A 14,344-nucleotide genomic window follows, 5' to 3' on the forward strand; every position below is an offset into this window, starting at 1 on the left:
GATTCAACTAATAACGGCCCAATTGTGCTATCCTTGGACATTTTCTCCAGCTACAATGGGATTCATCCTTTCATCTTCCCATACTTCAGGCTGACTTGTCTCATTATCTACAAGAGGACAGGATGGGGTTATTATGTAGACGCACACCGTTCTCTTACTATTTTCCTGCTTCGTGTTTCAGAAGGGAGCTGGTCCTTTGGTCTTCATGTTAATAACAGAGACAGAGGAAACCTCAGAACGTCCATCCTTTGCCCTGACCATATATAGGACATACTCAAGGAGACTGCGGTCAAGTGTCCCCGGTGGTGGAAGAGAGCTTTGGAGACATAATTGGATGGCTGTAAAATTGCTCTCAATACCATCAGAGCAGGGAAGGCAAATTCATTAATTTAACAAACCTTCCTGAACACCTACTGTGTGCCAGGCATGGTTCTAGCTTTGCCCACTGCTCTTCTTGCAGAGAGCTAACTTTCCCTAGATTCCAATGAGCTCGTTGCCAACCACTGAGTTCCTTTGTCTATTAACCCTACAAGAGAGAAGATTATGAATTTTTATACATCAGGACACTACAGGGAGAGAAATTGAGTTAATTGCCCAATAATCCAAACAGTGGAAAAGCAGGATTATAAACCAGGTCTTGTTGCCCAAGAGCCCTCTCTGTTCTGCAAGGTGCTTCCTTTCACACGCTCTCCAACAAGCATGGCCACAAATCAGAACTGGTGCGTAGGGAAAATTCCTGCCCTTAGCAGTTTTCAGAGGAAAAAAAAAACACCTGTTTTGTGTCATGGTGTTTTTTATTGCTTACATCCATATTCATGTGCTGACATATTTTGCTCAATGTTTCCTTTGTGTTTTCCCCTCTTATCAGTCCTGGGAAAGGGTTCTGAGGAAGCCCAGGTAGGTAGCAGAGAGGGCTTCCTGTGAGCCTCAGCAGGTTCCCGACCCCTGGCAAGGGAGCAGCCAAATTTCCCAGTTTTCTAGAAGAAAGTCCAGGGCAGACCATTTGGGCTGCTGAAGGAGGGCATCCCGCAGAGACGGCAGCAGGCATCCCGCCGACTGGCAGCTGTAGGAGTTTCTCTGCTGGCCTTGCCCTCACCTGGCCGGCCTGATGCTCCCCAGCGAAGAGCTCTGAGTGGGAGCACCGGGGATCCCCAACAGAGGCTGCCCCTAGGAAGGGCACACTGCCTGTCCCCACCCCGCTGTGCCCACGCTGAGGGGACTGCTGGTCTCTGCGAGTCACGCTCAAGTTCCCTGCATGCCGCTTCCTCGCGGAGCCCTCCCACTCCCAGTTCTGAGAAGCAAATGCAGAATTCATTCCCTCTGCCCACGCTGTGGGGTCCTCCTGCTCCTTCCCAAGGGCTCCTGCAGCTCGAGAGGAAGGCAACACTTTATCACCAGTGCTGCATTAGGCTCTGGGCCCCCTTTTAGGGGCGAAGTTCGAGGCTTCCTCTGGGGTTCGGCAACAAAGCTTGTTCACATCCCAGTTGGTGAGAGCAGCATCAGTTTCTAGTTTAAATTCAACACAAGAAACAGGTGAAATCTTTTTTCTGAGCGTTGTGGCTGCTGAGGCCTCCCCCAAAGAGCATGTGACATTGCCTTGCCTGAGCCAGGTTTATTTTAAAATAAGGTTTTACTTAAAAAAGGAATTTAAGGGGGACGCCCGTGTGGCTCAGTGGGTTAAGCGTCTGCCTTTGGCTCAGGTCATGATCCCAGGGTCCTGGGTTCCAGTCCCGCGTCGGGGTCCCTGCTCAGGGGGGAGTCTGCTTCTCTCTCTCCCTCTGTGCTCACCCGCTCTCTCTCTCTCTCTCTCTCTCTCGAAAGTAAATAAATAAAATCTTTAAAAAAATGGAATCTAAGGGGTACGTGGCTGGCTCAGTCAGCAGAGCATGCACTCTTGATCTCTGGTCGTTGAGTCTGTGTCCCCATTGGGGGTAGAGTTTACTTAATTACAAAAATTTTTGTAATGGAATTCAAAATAAAACCATCACAACTACCATGATTCATGTTAGTCGGTGATTGGCTATGTCTTTGTAGCAATCATCACAAACACTCAGAAATTCTGTCGACATGAGAAGTTTTTATTTATTTGTTTTTTGTTTGTTTGTTTAGAGAGGGGTGGGGGAAGGGCAGAGGGAGATGGAGCTGGAGAGAGAGAATCCCACGCAGAGCTCCATCTCACAACCTTGAGATCATGACCTGAGCAGAAATCAAGAGTTGGATGCTTCACAGACTGAGCCGCCCAGGTGCTCAGATGTAAGAAATCTTAATCCCTAACTCGTTTACAGAACGATGGACCACTAACGAGGTGGACATATATTTTGTAATCATTTATTTCATTTTTTAAGAAGATCGATTGATTGATTTGAGAGAGAGAGAGAGAGCACGGGAGCAGGGGGAGGGGCAGAGAGAGGGAGAGAAGCGGACTCCCCGCTGAGCCCGGAGCCCTACACAGGGCTCCAGCTCAGGAACCTGAGATCATGGCCTGAGCCAAAACCAAGAGGCAGACTCTTAGCCAACTGAGCCCCCAGGTGCCCCTCACTCGCTGGTTTCAAAAGGCTTCTATTTGGCCACTTTATTTCAAGATCCTGGAGCGAACACACCTTTTACTACCTCCAGCATTTCCATAGACACTGAAAATCCCTCAGGCCCCAGGAAGCCCGTCTCCTGCGAAGTGTACTTTCCCTTCCTCTGCTGTGGTAGAGAGAGGACAGGAAAAGGCCTTCCTGGCTCTTCCAGAGACTAATCTGCGTGGGTCCAGGAAAGATGGAAGCTTCTAGACCTCACACTTTGAACGTGTCTGAAATAAGCCTCTTGCACTTCAGGAGCTAAGTCTTGCTGCGCTTGGGGACGGCTGGTGCCCCTGGTGTCCCGTGGTCACCTTCTCCCCTTTCTGCCTCACTGATTCCGAAACTTTCCCTCCAAAGTCGAGCCCCCGGCACAAACCTTCTCGGCAAATCTAGTGACACATGCTTTTCTCACTCTTGGCGTACTTCACTTGGTTGTAGTAATTACCAGCACATCCTTCCCTCTCCCCATTACAGCTTCTACGACAAGCAGTTTCAGATCTCCTGAGAGAAGGACTGATGTCTTAAAAGGCATTTACACACATGCTATTGACACACAGGCTCTCCCAAGAGGCTGGGTGGCCCCAGCAGCAGGGACACAGCCAGCATGCCCGGGGTCGTGTCCGCGACACGGCCCCAGCGCCGTCCCTCGCCCTCTTCCTTTTGAGAATAAGGCTCTCTTAGTGGGGAGCGCCTTTGTGGGGCATCCAGCCAGCCGAGGGCACGCACTGTGGCGGATGTCATTCACACACACACACACACAGATTTCTAAAGAGTGAGGTTAAAGGGTGTCGTTACTACCAGAGCAGGGGGAACACCGGTCCTGGGGAGTGGCGTCCCGACCTCCAGCCTCACGAAGCACCAACGACAATGCAGCAGTTTCAGTTGATGAGGCTGGGGGCCCAGGGGACCAGGCAGTGTGAGACGAGGAATGTATGTGGAAATGAAGACCCTTCCCCTTTGTTCATGTTTGTAAATGACAACCTGTTTTCCTGGAGACCTTGTCCCTGAGTCACTGTCCAGGGACAGGACCCTGTCACCCCGGCCCGTTCTCTCTGCACATTGCCCTATAGCAGCAATCCTCAGGCGGGGGCTTGTGAAAGCACCCAGATGTGGCAATAGTCGTGGGGAGATGCGGCAGTTTATTACTTAACAAGTAATATTTGAGTGGCAAGGGGAGGCCAGGCTGTTCCTTCAAAAATACATTGGAAAAAAAACAACAACAGGAGTTGAGATTACCTATGACCTCACTCTCTGCAGGTTCCTCACATTCCAATAGGTTTGTTTTGTTTTGTTTTTTTTTAGGATTTATTTATTTATTTTAGATGTATATACAGAGAGAGGGTGTGTGAATGGGCAGAGGGGCAGAGGGGGAGAGAGAGAGAGAATCTCAAGCAGACGGAGCCCGATGTGGGGCTCAATCCCACAACCCATGAAGTCCTGACCTGAGCTGAAGCCAAGAGGCCGGACACTTAACCGACTGAGCCAGCCAGGCGCCATCCAGTAGAGTTTTTAAGTAGGAAGGGAGGAAAGGGGTCCCAGTTAACACTGCCGCAATTGCACGTTGGTGGCCCCGTCACCTACCAGGAATGGGAGAGTGTGAGATTTAGTGTCTGAGGCATGAGGACGTTCTTCTGGATATTGCTCCCAAAGCTGAATGGTTTTCAAGATAAAGAATTCCTTGCTCCTGTAGGTAACTGCAAGGTTTCCAAAGCAGAGAGGAGGCAAAAGCGCTGGGGCATTAGTTCCCAGAAGCCCGAGGCATCTCAGGTGCACGCGTTCCATTCTTGCAACCCCCACCCCGGCTCCTTCCAGCTCACTCCATCTCTCTCCTGGATCCCCGGTGTTCTTTTTTTTTTAAGATTTTATTTATTTATTTGCTAGAGACAGAGCAAGAGAGTACAAGCGGGGGATGCGGCAGGCAGAGGGAGAAGTAGGCTTCCCGCTGAGCAAGGAACCCGATGCGGGACTCGATCCCAGGACCCTGGGATCATGATCTGAGCTGAAGGCAGATGCTTCACCAACTGAGCCACCCAGGCATCCCGGATCCCCAGTGTTCTTGAGCCCGCCAGGACTCCAGTGCCACCGACCCAACAACCCCCTTTTCACTAACCCCCATCCCTTGCTATCCTCCCTTCCTTCGTTCCCCACTTACACTCCCTGATCTGTTACTATCACCCCCCCCACACACCGGCCATGCCTGAGACTCCTTCGCCCCCCTCTCTCCCTTAGTGGTACTCGCTTGGCCAAAACACAGGCCCGGGTCATACCACCTCTCACTGCCTCAGGCCTGCCCTGTGGACTTGAGTGCGGATGGAGAGAACAGAACTCAAGGGCTGACTGGTCTCAGGAGAAATCCATGACCACAGATCTCCAGTGGGCCTTTATGCTCTTGGATATGGCCATTCTCCATTCATTCTCCCCATTTCCAGACAACCTTTCCAAACCCCTCCTCTCTCCTCAATCCTCCAACTTGTCCTCTCCTGTCCTCACTCTGAGCTGATGAGCAACTTGACTGAGAAACCCTGAAGCAATTGGAGGAGAATTTCCCCAGAGTCCTCCCATGCCCTAGCGGCCACCAGGGCCTGCGGCCGCCCCGCCTGCCCTCCCTCCCCCATCTGAGTGCTGTCCCCGCACGTGTGCAGTAGGGCACAGCCCCTCGGGCCCCTGCAGCGCACCCTCCTGCAATGCCACCCTCCCCCTCCTCTCCTAAGTCACCACTCACTCGCTCTCCACTACCTATTTCTCCCCTCCTGCTGTCCCTTCTCTGGTGGCCCCCAAATTCCTCTAGGGATCTGTCCACACTCACTGCCTCCAACCCCTCTTCCCATATCGGATGAAAGGATTTGCATCACGCACCTGCACCCACCACTCTTCCCAAACTGCTTCCACGGACGTGTCCAGTGACCTCCTCCTGGACCGCCAGGGTTCACTTCCTGTCCTCACGTGACCTTACACAGAAGCATTTGACCACTGTCTCTGTCTCCTTCTTGATACACCTTCTTCCCTTGGCTTCCGGGACACCTCTCTCTTGCAACTTACTTCCTCTTGTCTCAATGCTTCCTCTCAGTGTCTTTTGCTGGTTCCTCCAAATTTTCCCAGATCCTTCATGTCAGGTGCCCTCGGGGCTCAGTCCTCAGCCCCCTGTGTAGCTATCTTCTGTGTCAGCCCGTACCTGTCTGCTGAGCTCCAGACTCGAATTCCCAATGGCCTCCTCCACATTTCCCCTTGAATGCCTGGGAGACATCTCAAATTTAACCTTAGTGAGTAGATCATTTTATTTCATGTTCTCCCAAAGGCGGATCATTGTGTAAATCATTTCCACTGAATCCTAGGTAAGTCTTAAGAAGTTTTATTTTTCAGGGTGCCTGGGTGGCTCAGTCGTTAAGCGTCTGCCTTCGGCTCAGGTCATGATCCCAGGGTCCTGGGATCGAGCCCCGCATCGGGCTCCCTGCTCGGCGGGAAGCCTGCTTCTCCCTCTCCCAGTCTCCCTGCTTGTGTCCCCTCTCTCGCTGTATCTCTCTGTCAAATAAATAAAATCTTTAAAAAAAAAGTTTTATTTTTCAAAAAATATCTGTGGTGAAGTCGTAGTATCACACATCAAGTCAGACCTATATTTTTATTACTGAGGCATGTGTTTGCGTTTTTCTGCATATTGTGTCCTACTCATTAGTTGTAAGGAGAATTTTTTTTTAAGATTTTATTCATTTATTTGAGAGAGAGAGCATGGAGGAGCGGAAGGAGAAGCAGACTCCCCACTGATCAGGGAGCCCGATGTGGGACTCAATCCCAGAACTCCGGGATCATGACCTGAGCCAAAGGCAGATGCTTAACCGACTGAGCCACCCAGGCACACCGTGAGGATAGTTTTTGAGGCAGCCTAAGAAACTAGTAAACACCTTCTGAACCTAATCAAGGATCAACTTAGGAGAGAGACAGGTGTTACTGTTTCCTGGAAGAAATGCCAAAACTGGTCATGTGATGCCCTCTGAGAGGAAGAGAGTACACCCAGTAGGACCAGCTGCAGTCAAGAACTCCACATGCAAATTTTACACATTCCCATGACTCTTTCATCCTTTCACCAACCTAGCACAGGCCTGAGAGCCTGCTGGCATCCTGGACACGTGCTTTGAGGGGAGAAGGATAGAACCCCACGGAGGGAGTCTTGAAGCTAAAAGGTGTCCTAGCGGTGTCTGGCTGGCTTAGGGTGTAGAGCATGCAACTCTTAATCTCAGGGTTGTGAGTTCAAGCCCAGCCTTGGGTGTGGAGATTACTTAAAAATAAAATCTTTAAAAAATGTTAAAAAAATTAAAAGGTGTCCTAGCCCAATCAGCCTGAAGTCTGAACCAACTTGCAGTCCAACATAGTCAAATCTTTTGACTTATTGCCACAAGGGAGACTGTCCACCAGAAGACCCATGGGTCATCTCATCAAACAAAAGAAAAGAGTTAGTACAGGATTTAGGAGTGAAGCAATGTGTTGATAGGCTCTAAGCAAAGCAGGGCTGTGTGAAAAGGGGTCTACATCAGGTCTGAACTGCAAAGTGGACCCAAGGTCTATTACCTTAGAAAGTATAGTTGACCCTTGAGCAACATAAGGGCTTAGGTGTGCTGACCGCCTGCATAGTCGAAAATTCACATAAGTTCTGATACCCTAAAAACTTAACTATAAATAGCCTACTGTTGCCTGGGAGCATTATTGATAACACAAGCAGTTGATTGACACATATTTTGTACGTTATATGTATTATATACTGTATCCTTACAATAAAGTAAGCTAGAGAAAAGAAAATGTTATTAAGAAAATCATAAGGAAAGTGCAGGAAATGGCAGAAGGGAAGTCAGGGAGATTTCGATGGTGAAAGGTATTTGAGGTGCTGTTGATGGTCCTGAGATGTGAGCCACGTACAATTAATTACTGGAGAGAGGCTTCTAGGACTTTCTCCAAAGCATAAGGACGTACTCAGACAGGCTTCTAGGAGCAAAGACTGGTTCCTGAGTGATAGCCAGCCAGAAACTGAAGATCTCAATCCTATAACCACAAGAAAGTGAATTTGGCCAACAGAGTAGAAGGGCTGGGAAGCAGATTCATACCTAGAGCCTCCAGTGATCTTATGATGGGGTCATAAACATTTACAAATATAATATCCTTATGTCAGATCCTTATCCTAACTACCAGACATAATATATTTTTTAAAGTTTTTGAGTATAGTTGACACACAATGCTACATTAGTTTCAGGTGTACAATATAGTGGATATATATATGTATATATATATACAATATAGTGGATATCTCATATAGAGATTTATCATCTCTATATTTTGCTATGGCTCACCACAAATGTAGCTACCATTGGCTACCATCTGTCACCACACAATACAACTACAACATCATTGACTATATTCCCTATGCTCTGTCTTTTATTCCTATGCCTTATTCACTCCATAACTGGATGACTGTACCATATATAATATTTCATTAACTAAGGGGACCACCCTCTTTTCTCTGAGGTTCACAATAATGCCTCTTCCAGCTTGGGTAAAGAACCTCCTCCTACAAATGAGGATATCGTAATTTCAAGCAGAATATTTAGTCCTAGGTACAGGGAGGTACCTGCTACATCCACTCACATGGCCATTTGGTACAGCAGGTTCCAGCAGCCAAGCTGAAGGTATGGCTTGAGTTCCACTGGAAAATAATCACATTACAGGCAGTGTCATGAAGCAAGCAGAACTCCCCACCTCCAGACATCTGGTCAGTTCAAATCAGGCATCGATCTCAAATCCTAGGTGCCATTATGCAAATTCAAGGATCTGATTTCAATTGCCAATGTGTTTTCCAGATGTGCTCCCCCTTAATTTCAAGAATAACAAATGTTCAAATAAATTTTATATACTGCAAAAAGAAAATCTTAAGAGAAAATACATTTACAGTACTATATTGTATTTATCAAATTAAAAAGAAAATCTGTATATAAGTAGACCGTCAAGTTCAAACCCATGTTTTTCAAGGGTCAAGCATACAGCTGCGAAATGTGTCTAGCAACCATTATCTGAAGCTCTCTAACTGAGTTGTATATTGAAGCTGCTTCTGTGTCAGAGACTCAGAGGCAAGAATGAGATATCCATTCTCACTGATACAATTTTAAATAGCAAAGTTTTGGATAAGAGATGCTTTTTCAGAGAACAAGGTTTCTCAGTAAGTGAAAATGCAGTAGTCACTCAAACAAAGGGGTTGTTAAAACACTTTACGGTTGCAGCACGTCCCTTGGAGAAACATTCGGCCAGAAATTTGGCAGAAATTTACTTTCTCAGCTCAAGTTAATATTTACTTTCTCAAGAACCAAGGCAGGACATGGGGGAGGCAGGGGGGTAGATGGCAAGTGACGCAAGGACCTAGTTAAACTTTTGCTTTCTTTGCAATTCACTCTGTAGCTCTCTTGCATTTTCCTTCTGTGCATATCCCTCCCACTCCCGATCTTGAAAAGAAAACAGGGTATTAATATTCTCTGCCTGACCCTACAGTCCTTTCATCCCCAGTAGCCCCAGGCCCCAAGCCTGACGTAGGAAGTGAACATGTCAGCTCGGGGGCTGTATCTGTTTGAGGAAAGTAAAAGATCTTCCTTTGAGACTTGGCAGGCAAAGTCCTTTCAAAGCTGTTGACAGCCTGTCTTATAAAAGCCACCTTCTCCTCTGACACCTCTGGGAGGGTTTGCGCCTATAACCCTGTTTAAGACCCTTTCATATTCACTGTCTAGCAATTAACATTTTATGTACTTGTTTAATATGCCTGTTACTTCAAGCAAGTTGTAATCTTTTTGAGAGAAAGAAGGTTGCCATAAATATGTATGTGCACTTAATATGCATAAACAGTCTTTTGGTCTTTCTCAGGAGCCCTTGGTGGTGCTGGGCACAGAAGAATCAGCAAATACCTCCTGCCCAGGTTGGTGCTGGCCCAGCAGCAGGACAAGACCCCTTCTCCTTTCCCATTTGGACAGAAAACTCAGTAACAGGTAGGAAGATAGGGAGAGTGTAGAGCCAAAACCATATACTGTGCAAGATGCTACCCTCTTGGCCTATGAATTTTTAACTCTTAAAAAATGAAAATAGGGAAGGGTAGTGAATTTTAAAAGCAAAGCAAGTCTGGGTAGTTAATTTTATTTTATTTTTTATTTTTTAAGATTTTATTTATTTATTTGAAAGAGTGCGAGAGAGAGAGCGAGGAGAGTGAGCAAGTTGAGGAGCAGAGGGAGAAGCAGGCTCCCTACTGAGCAGGGAGCCTGACGTGGGGCTCCATCCCGGGACTCCGGGATCACGACCTGAGCCGAAGGCAGCCACCCAACTGACTGAGCCACCCAGGTGCCCCTGGGTAGTTAATTTTAAAACCAAAGCAGGCTGAAGGCATCCTCAGCCTGAACACAAGTGACCACCCTAGAGGGGTACAGGATGGGACACCCCCAATATGCCACTCTGGCATAAAGATTATTTCGAGTTAAAAGTAATAAAAACCCAGCAGATGCAGGAAAGTCTCTCTGCCTCCCCCATAACTGCCTAAATTTACGTTGGAAGGGAGAGCCTGCGTCAGGGAGAGAAGTACTAACAGAGACCTCCTTTACCACAGGAACTCAGAAGCATGATAGAACAATTTGGTTTTTCCAAACATCTCCTTTCACCTTCTCGCTAAGGACTTTTCTCGCCTTTGTGTCCTCAGGCCCTTAGCTTTGTCCTGAGCTCATACGAGCTTCCCGTTGCCTCATTACCTTCAGAGTTTCATGTCTGTGTGGATTCCCCATACGTACACACCTTAAATTTGATTTGCTCCTGTTAACCTGTCTCATGTCAATTTGGTTCCAAATCCAGCTGGAAAGATCATCGGGCAGAGGAAGGTCTTCCTCCCTGACGATCCCCTACCTCATCAGTCATGAGGAGTTCAGATGCCGTGGGCTGATGGCATGGATGGGAAGATTAGGATCCGACTGATCCCCTGTGGTGTCCTTCTTCATTTCTCTTCCTCCCTCTTTGCCTTCTCTTCCTCCTCTTCCGCTTGTCCTTTCTGCTTCATCTACTTCTTCCTCTTCTTTCTCTCTCTTCTATTTTTCTCCCACATCTGTGTGGAAATGGCAAAGTGTTTCCCAGACTCACTGCCTAGCTGCCATGTCACTTCATACCACCCCCACCCTGTGTCCTGGGCCAGGGACCGGCCCCATCTGCCCACGTGGATCCGCTCCAAGAGGGACCTCAGAAAGCACAGCAGGGGCTGCACCCAGTCGTTGGAGTGTCGAGACATTAGTTAATAAAAAGCAGTTATGTATCACAATTTACAAAGGGCTTAATTACAAAGCTACAGGAGGAGGCAGACTTATCTCACCAACAACATAAGCCTCATTTGCTTATTATCCAGCTTGTTTGTTTGTTTGAGATTTGAAAAATAGGAGAGGGATACAGATTACACAGCTAGGAAGTCCATGGATGTAGGTAACACACATGACCATCACCTCTTAGAGAGAAAAGTGAAGATCCAAGGCCCATACCGCCCCAGGAACATTGCCCCCAGCATCTACTTTAAAAGCAAATCATCTACCAGTTTCCACTCATGGTTTTTCTCTGTCTGGGTCCAGAACCAACATACTCTGAATTGGGACCACTTTGGGGAGGATGAGGGATGGGGCATGCCAGCCATGTGCCTCCTGCAGTGGTGATTTCCCACAATTTACTGAGCTCAGTGAGATTCCCACAGGATCTGCCTCATTCTTGGCAGCGAACACAGGTGCCTTGGAACCATTTCCTCCTGGCCAAGAGAAGCCCCTGCAATCTCCGATTCATGAATCCTACTCCTATCTTGCCAGCTCACTCCCTCCAGTAAGTAAATATCCTTAGATCCCACCAGGATATACTTTCAGATTGGGTCTACCACCTCTTCCGGGCTCCTTACCGCAATGTATTCACTTTGATCTTTATCCAGCTGAAATTCCATGGATAATTTTTGTGTGTGTGTGTGTGTGTATTTTTAATGACTGACACAAAACATATCTAAAACCACAGCTACCATTTGTTCTTGCCGGTCTTGTACCTCTCCTTGAACTTGACCTTGGCCTTTCTTCAGGCCTTGTGTTTAAGAGCAGAGTCTCTGAAGACATCATTTTCGAGGACAGTTTTGTCCAAGAGGATATCCACAGAGTACCTTGTGGGCATGAGATGATTGTAGTTGTAAACTTTCACAAAAGAGTTGATCTTTGACCTCTTGGCAATTTTCTTCTTGCCCATGGCAGCTGTCACTTTGTACGGAGGGGGGTGGATAACGATCAATTCCAGCCACCGGAGCATGGCTGTAGGGACGGTCTGAGGTGCTGTTGTCAATGTCCTTCACAATGACCAGTTTGCACCCAGAGTGGCATCAGGCCAGGACCAGCACCACCTGCCTGGCTTTCATGAACTTGCCCATCTCAACACCAGCCACTTGAGCCTACAGCAGAAAGGAAGTAACAGCCCTTCCACTTGGACAATCACTTTAGTCACTCCTTTGTTTATCCTCAACTCACTTGCCTGTCTCCAGGAAAAGTGTCCTCACTCAGCCAAACCACAGCTCTGGTCGAATCCAACTCTGCCAGCTCCACACGCTGAACATGGCCGAAGAACAGCTAAGCTGATGTGTATTTAAATTGACAAACTTCCGGGCGCCTGGGTGGCTCAGTTGGTTAAGCGACTGCCTTCAGCTCAGGTCATGATCCTGGAGTCCCAGGATCGAGGCCCACATCGGGCTCCCTGCTCAGTGGGGAGTCTGCTTCTCCCTCTGACCCTCTCCCCTCTCATGCTCTCTCTCACTCTCTCTCTCTCTCAAATAAATAAATAAAATCTTTAAATAAAATAAAATAAAATAAATTGAAAAACTTCCGTTGGGCCCTGACCGCTGCCCAGCTAGCATATTATCCTTCCATAGCCCATTCTCTCCCACCCTCCTAGGCAAGTACTTTACACCTTGTCCTCTTTCTTCAAACTTTCCATGTCTCCCCCAGCTCAATTTGAGGAAATGATCTTGCTTCCTACTTTACTGAGTGAATTGAAGCATTTTAAGAGAACTTCCACCACTCCCAGGACCTCAGACTCTCAGCGTCCTCCAGCATATATGCAGCCTTATCACTATCACCAGAGACCATCTCTCCGTGTGCGCATCAGCCAATCCTTCCGGGTCCTCCCATCTATGACTCTCACTTCATCCTCTCCAACTCAAGCCAGCCTGTCAGCACACAAACACAGTTGTTTCTCTCACCTTAAGATCTGCCTGTAAAAACGGTTCATGTTTTTTTCCTATATAAGAAACCATCCAGTCCTTTACCAAAGTTCTGACTGTCAATCAAGATTTTCTAGAAGAACAATTACTGAGGCACTACTCCTGCCAAAATTCTCTAAGGACCTTTTCCTTTCAGATTATACCCATGTTACATGGATATCAGTACAATGGAGGTGGGGACAGTATTTCCATATGTGTGGTTTACACTGTTAAATATACTCACTCTTCACACCCCCTTCCACACCATGCAGTGGCTTGGGCTCTGTCATTCCCCCTTCAGTCTGGACCTTAGTTTCCAACATACACACACACCTCTCATGACCATCTTAGGAGAAAGTTTCCATCGAACAAGAGCTTCAGACATCAGACACTTTTCAACTCTGGTTGCACTAGGCTCGGTACTGCTCCATAATGCCAGGTGTTCAGCCAAACATGTGGAAAATGAATCCTATGTACTTGAGGAGTTCATGGCTTACAGAAGAGACAAGCAGGTCAACGGTTAATAACTATGCAACAAGGCCACACTATCTAAATCCAGCTGGGCCCTGAGCTCAAGAGAATCTGTGGCTCAGAAGGTAACTGAACTGTGTGACCTCTGGCTCACGTAATCATCTCCCTGAGGGTGTGTTTGTAACTTTTTCTAGAAGCTGGCCCAAGGCCCAGCATAGAGGTATACAACAAGTGTTTGTTGAAGAAATGTTATGTGTACATATCAGGTCTTTGGTGAAACAATGGGAAAGACACTTAATCTTCCTTGGGGCAATAAGGCGAGGAAGGACTCACAAAGGAGTTGAGCTCTAAACTGAGAAGTAAGCAAGAGGGTGAAGGGTATTCTGGGCAGAGGGAACCACCTGTGCAAAGACATGGAAAGAAGGTTTAAAAGAGATCATGATGGGGTGCCTGGTGGCTCAGTCAGTTAAACGTGTGACTCTTGATTTCAGCTCAGGTCATGATCTCAGGGTCATGAGATTGAGCCCTGCATTGGGCTCTACACTCAGTGCAGAGTCTGCTAGTCCCTCTCCCTCTGCTCCTTCCCCCCACTCTTGCACTCTCTCTCTCTCAAATAAATAAAGAAAATCTAAAAAAAAAAAAAAAAGAAAAGAAAAAAAGAGCTCAGGATGCCTGGGTGGTTCAGTTGGTTAAGCTTCTGCCTTCAGCTCAGGTCATGATCCCAGGGTCCTGGGATCGAGTCCTACACTGGGCTCCCTGCAAAGTGGGGGCCTACTTCTCCTTCTGCCTCTGCCCGCCATTCCCCCTGCTTGTGCTCTCTCTCTCTGACAGATAAATAAATAAAATCCTTTTTTTTAAAGATTTTATTTATTTATCTGACAGAAAGAGACACAGCGAGAGAGGGAACACAAGCAGGGGGAGTGGGAGAGGGAGAAGCAGGCTTCCCGCAGAGCATAGAGCCTGATGCAAGGCTCGATCCCAGGACCCTGGGATTACGACCTGAGCTGAAGGCAGACGCCCAACAAATGAGCCACCCAGGTGC

At 47.6% G+C, this 14,344-nt stretch overlaps 1 pseudogene; it reads right to left on the reverse strand.

The window, feature by feature from the left end:
• Positions 1-11,606: 11,606 nt before the first annotated feature.
• LOC123838590 (large ribosomal subunit protein eL27-like) lies at positions 11,607-12,006 on the reverse strand (annotated as a pseudogene).
• Positions 12,007-14,344: the final 2,338 nt, after the last annotated feature.

The sequence above is a fragment of the Mirounga angustirostris genome, unplaced genomic scaffold (assembly GCF_029215605.1).
Source record: "Mirounga angustirostris isolate CCGP_5_RB_7025 unplaced genomic scaffold, mMirAng1.0.hap1 SCAF_5, whole genome shotgun sequence".
In the NCBI taxonomy this organism is placed as follows: Eukaryota; Metazoa; Chordata; class Mammalia; order Carnivora; family Phocidae; genus Mirounga; species Mirounga angustirostris.